Raw genomic sequence first — 7,624 nt, 5'->3', positions numbered from 1 at the left:
TTAGGTTCCCTGGGGTGTAGTTCCTGAGATGGCGTTTAGCTTGCCAGGTAAATATCCAGGATTGCCCTTGAGATCAAAACCTGTAGAAGAGAAGGGGGAGGGAGAGGACTTGGGACAAAGGAAACACTGAGTTGTCAGGCAGGACCAGTAGTCATGGGCAAGCCCACCATGACATAATAAAAGTTAGCCTTTTTGGAGTTGACCTCAAGGTCAGGTACAGAAAGTGCAAATTCCTTAAGAAGTGAGTTATTGGGAATGAAGGTAGGTGAGGCTACTCTTCAACTCCATTCCCAGAACTGTGGTAGAAGATGTCCATATACCGAATTTATCTCTATAAAACAAATTGGCCTGATCAAAAAACGCCACCGTGGGGACTAAACATCGGGTTTTGTTGTTGGTAGTTGGGATATTTGACAGCAGCAAGAGCCCCATGAGTCTGGGTGAGAGGAAGCCCATCTTTCTGGGCATGAAGGGTCTCTATTTCTGCCAGCTCTGTGATGGCCAGTGAGAGAGGCTGGCTGATGTCAACTGGCTGACTCACTTTATCTATTTGTTGTTTATTGCCTCTTCATGGTAGAGGCTCCCTGGTCAGCATTAACATGTGATAAGAAAATCTTCACACTTTGTGCCCACTCTCATACATAATAGTCTCTCTTCTAACCCAGACTTTCCAGAAAGCTCATAACCTTCCTTTTTCTTCCCCCCTTCTATATGATGTCTGTTATCAAGTACAAGTTTTAACTCTGTACCATGTCTCTTTCCAGACAGGGTGTCTGGCAAGGTGCTCTGCTCATTAAGGAATTGTCTCTTGCCACTGTCTTTCAAGGTCATCTCTGAATGAATCTATCAAAACTTTCCATCCATTGTTGGCTTATTATCGATACACATAGTTTTCTCTTTTTATTTCCTCCTTCAAGTAGTCAGTAGAATCCCTGCATACTACCATAAGTGTGAGCCTGGGGAGGGGGGCTGTTGCAGTAAAGGTGGACAATATGATAGCCAGCTTGTGCAGCTTGTTTTTGTTCTTTGATTCCACATATACTTGAAGGATGAATTCTGCCTTCTAATGATGGATCTTTGCTTGTGTCACCTGTACTTATGACTTGATGGATATGATATAAGTCAGTTCATATTAGGTAGTCATAGCCACATGGTCGCTTGGTACCCATGGTTAGATGTTCTACCTCTGTTATGCCCCACTAGAATTCTAGAAATTGTATTTAGAGGCATATGATTTTCTGCTGCAGGTGGTGTGGCCACACTCCAGAACATCAGGGGCCTATGTTATGATTTTACCATTAGGGCTTGCCATAATTTGTATAAAGCATGTCTTTCAATTACTGATAACTTTGATACCAAAGGATCTATTAATCATGAGACCTAAGAGAATGGCTACAACCACTGTCTGGATACGATTCAGAGCCCTTCTCTGTTCTGAGTTACACTAAAAGTTGGCAGCATTTCATGTCACCTGGTATATTTTTCAGATCAGTAATTCCAGGATTGAAATATGCCATATCTTCTTTCTTGGAGCAGGGCTGGTGCAACTGTCCCAGGTTAACGACCCAGATATCAGGCCTGATTGAGATGAAGTGGGGTGTACCAGCTATCTTCTAAGGAATGCCATTCCTTGGAATCAAAAGATGTGGAAGAGAGAAGGAAGAGGAGGGTCAATCAAAGGGAGAAGTTTCACTGCAAAAGAGGTTCACTGACCACATTGCCAAACCCACAGGGAAGCATAGAACTATGATGGTCTTTTAGAATTTTCCAATTTGAATTGAAAATGTCACGAATTTATCAGTGACTGAGCATACATCACTCTACGAAAGAGCATGATCTTGAAGGAGGAGACACTCTTCAGTATCTAGGGATACAATCCCTAGAGAGATCTAGAAGGTTCTGTGCCACTAGCACTCCTATAGTTACAGCAACAAATCTTCCATTTGAAGACTTGGCACCTGCAAAATCCAGTACAGATGAATGATGGGCTAAATATTAGCCTTTGTAGAACTAAGGTAGAAATGGGAAAAAAGGGAGAAATTGCATCATTAAAATGGTACATAATTTTAAGGGTGATTTAAATAAATCTTTGTAGGCATAACCCTGATGGTGTAATAAATAAATATTAACATCATCTCTATTTTCTGATATAGTGAGAGGGAACAGACACTCTGAATCGGAAGTTCATCTCTGCCACTTTTTTTGGTGTTTAGTCTTAAGCAAATCCCTTGAACTCATTTGAGGATCATTTTCCTTTTCTGTAAAAAGTAAATAGATATTTCTGTATAGCTTTTTTTTTTAATATACTGCATGCCTCTGAAAGTATTTAGCATAGAATCTGTGATTCTATTAACTATTTAATACTTTACAAGCAAATTGTCAACATTTTCAACTCAGTATATTAAAGGATATTTTAATAGGAAATTTTTATAACATAAAAAGTTCATTACACATAGTTTTCTTATTTTCAAAAATATATACTATAATTATACAAATTCAGGCATGTATATACCCTGAAAAAGCATACCCATACAAACACACGAAGATAAGATGATAATATTAACCTGTGCAAACACTAGTGGAAATTTTGGAATAATTTCCTCATATAGAAAGTATATATTTGAAAATAAATACTTTCTTAGGTATTTTGAGTTTTACTTCTTCTATATTCCTAGTTCCTTTTGCATTTCTTCTAGACACATTTAGTTTGATTACTTGTCTTAACAGCTATTTTCTGCTAGACTTTATGATAGATTTCATGCTAGAGATATCTCTAGATTGTATTATATCACCAATGTTTTGGGCCTGATGCATAATCATTTAATAAATTAATATTGAATGAGCAGATGAAAGAATGAATAAGTACAATAATTTATTAAAATTAATCATTTAAATGACATGAAATCCAAAAAGAAACAATCTCAGCAACTAAGGAAATATATAAAACAGGGCTCCAGTTATCTGGAGCAAATGATAAGTCATTGTTTGATTAATGCCTACCTTCCCCACTACTCTGTAAGATCAATAGGGCCAAGAAAGAATACAACTTTATATAATGTCTGTGTCTGACCGTTGATTGGTACTCGATAAATGTTTCTTGAAGGAAAAGGTGAATGAATAAATTAAGAAACTGAGTCAGGAACTGAGACCAATGTGTAGGAACGCTAACATAACTGGAGAGGTTAACTGCAATGACTAGTTATCACCAGAGGAGGGAAGCAAAGGGAAACTGAGCAGCTGGCTTGGTTGAACAGAGCAGCTGGCTTGGTTACTCCTCAGAAAGCCTTCAGGACAAATACCATATGGTTGCACATATAGGAGGATTAGGAGGAAATTAATGGAAGACCATGGGGGAGAAGAAGGGGAGAAATGGTGGGGGAGAGGGAGAGAGGCAAACCATGAGAGACTCTTGAATGCTGAGAACAAACTGAGGACTGACAGGTGTGCGGGAAGTGGGGAGATGGGCATGGAGGAGGGCACTTGTGGGGATGAGCACTGGGTGTTGTATGGAAACCAACTTGACAATAAACTATTTGTAAAAAAAAATTAAACATAAAACATCAAAAAAAAAAAAAAAGAAAGAAAGCCTTCAGGAAAGGATAGTTACTCCAGGGCAAGTTCTGGTCAACAATGAGAAGAGTGGTTTATGTACAGGGACTCTGTAGGAGTCGCAGAGGAAGTTACTCCAAAGCCAAGTCAAGCCTTTAGTCAAGACCAAAGGGCACTGAAGAAAGCTGGAAGACAAATGCTAAAATATGATGCACTGAAAAAAAAAAAAACAACTGAACATCAGACAACAANTTGATTTAGAACTTAGTACAGATTTGTATTCAGTTAAATCACTAAAGTATAACCTAGAAGTGTATTAAGAAAGGCACCTGAGGGATACCTGGGTGGCTCAGTTGGTTAAGCGTCCGGCTTNAAAAAGAGGCACCTAAGTGGCGAGGCGGTTAAATATCCAAATTAATCTGAAATCATGATCTCACGGTTTGTGGGTTTGAGCTGCGCATTGGGCTCTGTGCTGATAGCTCAGAGCCTGGAGCCTGCTTCACACTCTGTGTCTCCCTCTCTCTCTGCCCCTCCCTCTCTCTCTGCCCCACCACCACTGGTGCTGTCTCTCTCTCTCAAAAATAAATAACATTAAAAAGTTGTAAAAGCAAAGAGTTATGATGGGAGTGATGTCATAAAAAGAGTGGAAAATCTTAATTTTTGTTTTCAAACCAGAAAATCACAGAAACAGACTGATTTAAGCAAATAAACCAGCTTACTGTAGGTAGTAGCTCAATAAGCGCACATCAGTGAGGGATTCCAAAATCTGCAGCAACAAATTAATATGTCAACAAGAACTTTTCTGGTGAGCGTGTGTTGGTGGACAGTCGGCAGGGGTGCGGCACACAGCTGCAACAGCATACAATTCTGTTTGTCTAGACTCAGATAGCCCATAATTTCCCTCTTTCTTTGTACAAGTTTGAATAGGTTAATGACATTAACGTTACATAAATAGTAGCTGGGAAACTTAAAGTAACATTTTCTAATCTTCTATACTTAGATTTTTTTGTTCGAAGATTCGTTCTTTGCTTCAAGTATTACTTCGAATATCTTGTTTTCTAACTTTTCTAGCTGTCCTTTTTACTACAGTTTCGTGTTTCTGCAGTTGCAGAGCACGGATAGACTTATATCCAGAGAAAGCATTCCAGTTTTGTTCCTAATTTCTATTTATAAGTTGTTTTTTTAAATTTTTAATGTGTATTTGTTTTTGGTAGACAGAAGACAAACAGGAGAGAAGAGAGAGAGAGGGAGACACAGAGTCCGAAGTAGGCTCCAGGCTCTGTGCTGTCAGCACAGAGCCTGATGCGGGGCTGGAAACCAAAGACCGTGAGATCGTGACCTGAGCTGAAGTCGGATGCTCAACCGACTGAGCCAGCCAGGCACCCCTTTAATTTGTTAGACTAATTTGAAAGAAATTAGACTTCCCAGGTATTCTGAAATAAATCCGTATCTCCTTTTCCTATGTGCATTTGCTATAAAATGTTATTTCTTCTTTTTCTCCACTCTAGGTTATATTTGTCAATTCTCTCAATTTAGGAAGACTGTGGTTCTTTAGGTCAATATAACATTACTTTAGGTTACTCTCTAGAAACAGGATCTCCATGTCAGACACCAAAATTAAGGTATTTTATAAGTAGGAACATTTTATTTTGGGTTAAGAAATCTAGAGAACGTTTCTCTTCATTTTACATATGAATTTATATAACTAATCTCACAAAAGGGTCTGGATTACTGTTGTAGGCCCTAAACCATTGTTTCTCGAGCTATATTCTTCCGTATAATGATACTGAATGCAATAAATGAGGCTTTTTGCTATCCACATAGCACTATACAATGAATCAGTATATTTTTAGGTTAGAAACATAGTAGGTTAGAAATGCAGGATTTTTCCCCCATTTTTTGAACTGAATGGAATAACTGTAATGAACCAAATTCAGATGTAATTGAAATTCGGAATTATGAAAAGTTGAGAAATATAGCTAAGTCAGTAGTCTGGGTATTCTTTTGTCAGTGCAAATAAAACTGACTCAAAAGACAAAGGTTAAAACTTCAATATCATGAGATACGATATGCATAAAGTAGTCTATGGAGAAATGCTTCTTTCTTTTTTTGTGTTGAGAACTGAGTGATAGCTGAAATGTGCTCCTAAGGTGATCTCTCAGTAGTTACATTGGTTTTATACTTAGGACTATTCTAGTCAATTAAAGATAATGATATACACTTAGCAGATTTATTTTGGGCATTTATTATCAGAGAATATAAGTATTTTTCTCATAAAATTCATTGAATTATGTTATAATATTTTTATTGTACTTTATGGATTATACTCTTTGTTGACGAAATCATATAATATATTCTGCCTTATTCACTTCAGCAATTGTATAGTTTATCTAAAATAAGTTCTAATTATTTAATAGCTTCTGAGGCTAACAAACATAAAAGTCCTCCCTTTCCACCATCCACTTTTGGCTTTTGGTAAGATTTAGAAACAACTCCAGAATGGAAAAGAAAAAAAGAAAAAAAAAAAAATCATTTGTTCTTGTAGTTTGGGGAGACATCCAGCAGGTGGCAGATTCTCATAGGCGTAGTCATAAAACTTTTTCATTTACAGTCTGTCGAAAATGACTCAACCAGAAAAGTGTATATAAATGAAGTTTATAAGTGATTTATTTTATTCAGCAAATCCAGTAAAGTGTGCACCAAATTACCAAATTAACTTTCTTTTTCTCTAATGTGCAGTGTGACGGTCAACTCTAAAATAAAAAAGTAAATGTTACATGCTTATAATCACATATAAAGCAGTGACAAATATTTCTGAAAGTCTGCTCTAAATTATATCAAATATAACAAAATTCTATTGGGGATATCAACATACTTTATTATTTAAGAACATAATACAAATCATTTGCTCTTTACTAAATTGTAGACTTAATTACATTCTTTAAAAAAATTTTTTAAAATGTTTATTTATTTTTGAGAGACAGAGAGATACAGACCATGAGCAAGGGAGGGGCAGGGAGAGAGAGAGACACAGAGTCTGAAGCAGGCTCCAGTCTCTGAGCTGTCAGCACAGAGTATGATGCAGGGCTTGAACCCATGGACCACGAGATCATGACCTGATCTGAAGTCAGACACTTAACTGACTGAGCCACCTAGGTGCCCCTACATCCTTTAAGAATTGATGTCTCTGTGTCATTTCTTTGATCACATTGCCCTACTCTCCTATACTCTGGAGGCAATCATTTTCATGATATTTATGGTTATAATTCCTATGAATTTTCTTATAATGTTCCATAAATTCTTTCCCTAAATAATATATTGCTTATCTTTGCATGTTGCTCATTTATTTTAATGTAAATAATCTTCTATGTCTTCTGTTATTCCTCAACATCAAGTTCCTGAGTTGCACCTAAGCCAGTTTGTATCACTGCAGTTCATCCCTTTAACATTAATGTAGAAACATGGTGTGAATAGTTATTCCATGTTACTTTCGACAGACACTTGCATTGTTTTTAGTTTCTTGACTAACACAACAAAGCTTTTATGACCATCTTCATAGGTATCCTTCTGTGCACATGTACTCATTTTTGAGTCAGAGGATATGCACATCTTCAGTTTTGTGAGGTAACAACAAAGTATGTCCCAAGGTATTTTTACAAATGTATGCACATGTTAGCAGTTTAACAGTTTGTTTCCTGTGGTAACTAATACATGTTATCAGACTTTTAATTATCCTTGACCTAATGACTTTAATTGTGCACAATATTGCTAATATGAACCAGCGCCCTTTCCCCACCCCAAATCTTTATATTTTATAGGATTATTTGTCTTTATGTCATTTTTGTGTATTCCAGATATTAATGCTTATCTTAATTGCACACATTTCAAATTTCTTCCAGTTCTCATCCTTTCCCCCTCTTTCTTTCTGAACGTGGCAGCAGGCATTATATGGGAAACAGCTCTAGGGTAACATATCTTCCATTATCTGCAACGACCCAGCTGGTGCTCGGTGTTGGGGTGGGGGGACCCCTACCTTCAGCCCAGCGGGAGAGTCTGAAATCAATCTAAAGGCCAC

This window comes from Crocuta crocuta, unplaced genomic scaffold (genome assembly GCF_008692635.1).
Source record: "Crocuta crocuta isolate KB4526 unplaced genomic scaffold, BGI_CrCroc_1.0 scaffold744, whole genome shotgun sequence".
NCBI classification, from domain to species: Eukaryota; Metazoa; Chordata; class Mammalia; order Carnivora; family Hyaenidae; genus Crocuta; species Crocuta crocuta.
This window is presented reverse-complemented; position numbering follows the sequence as displayed.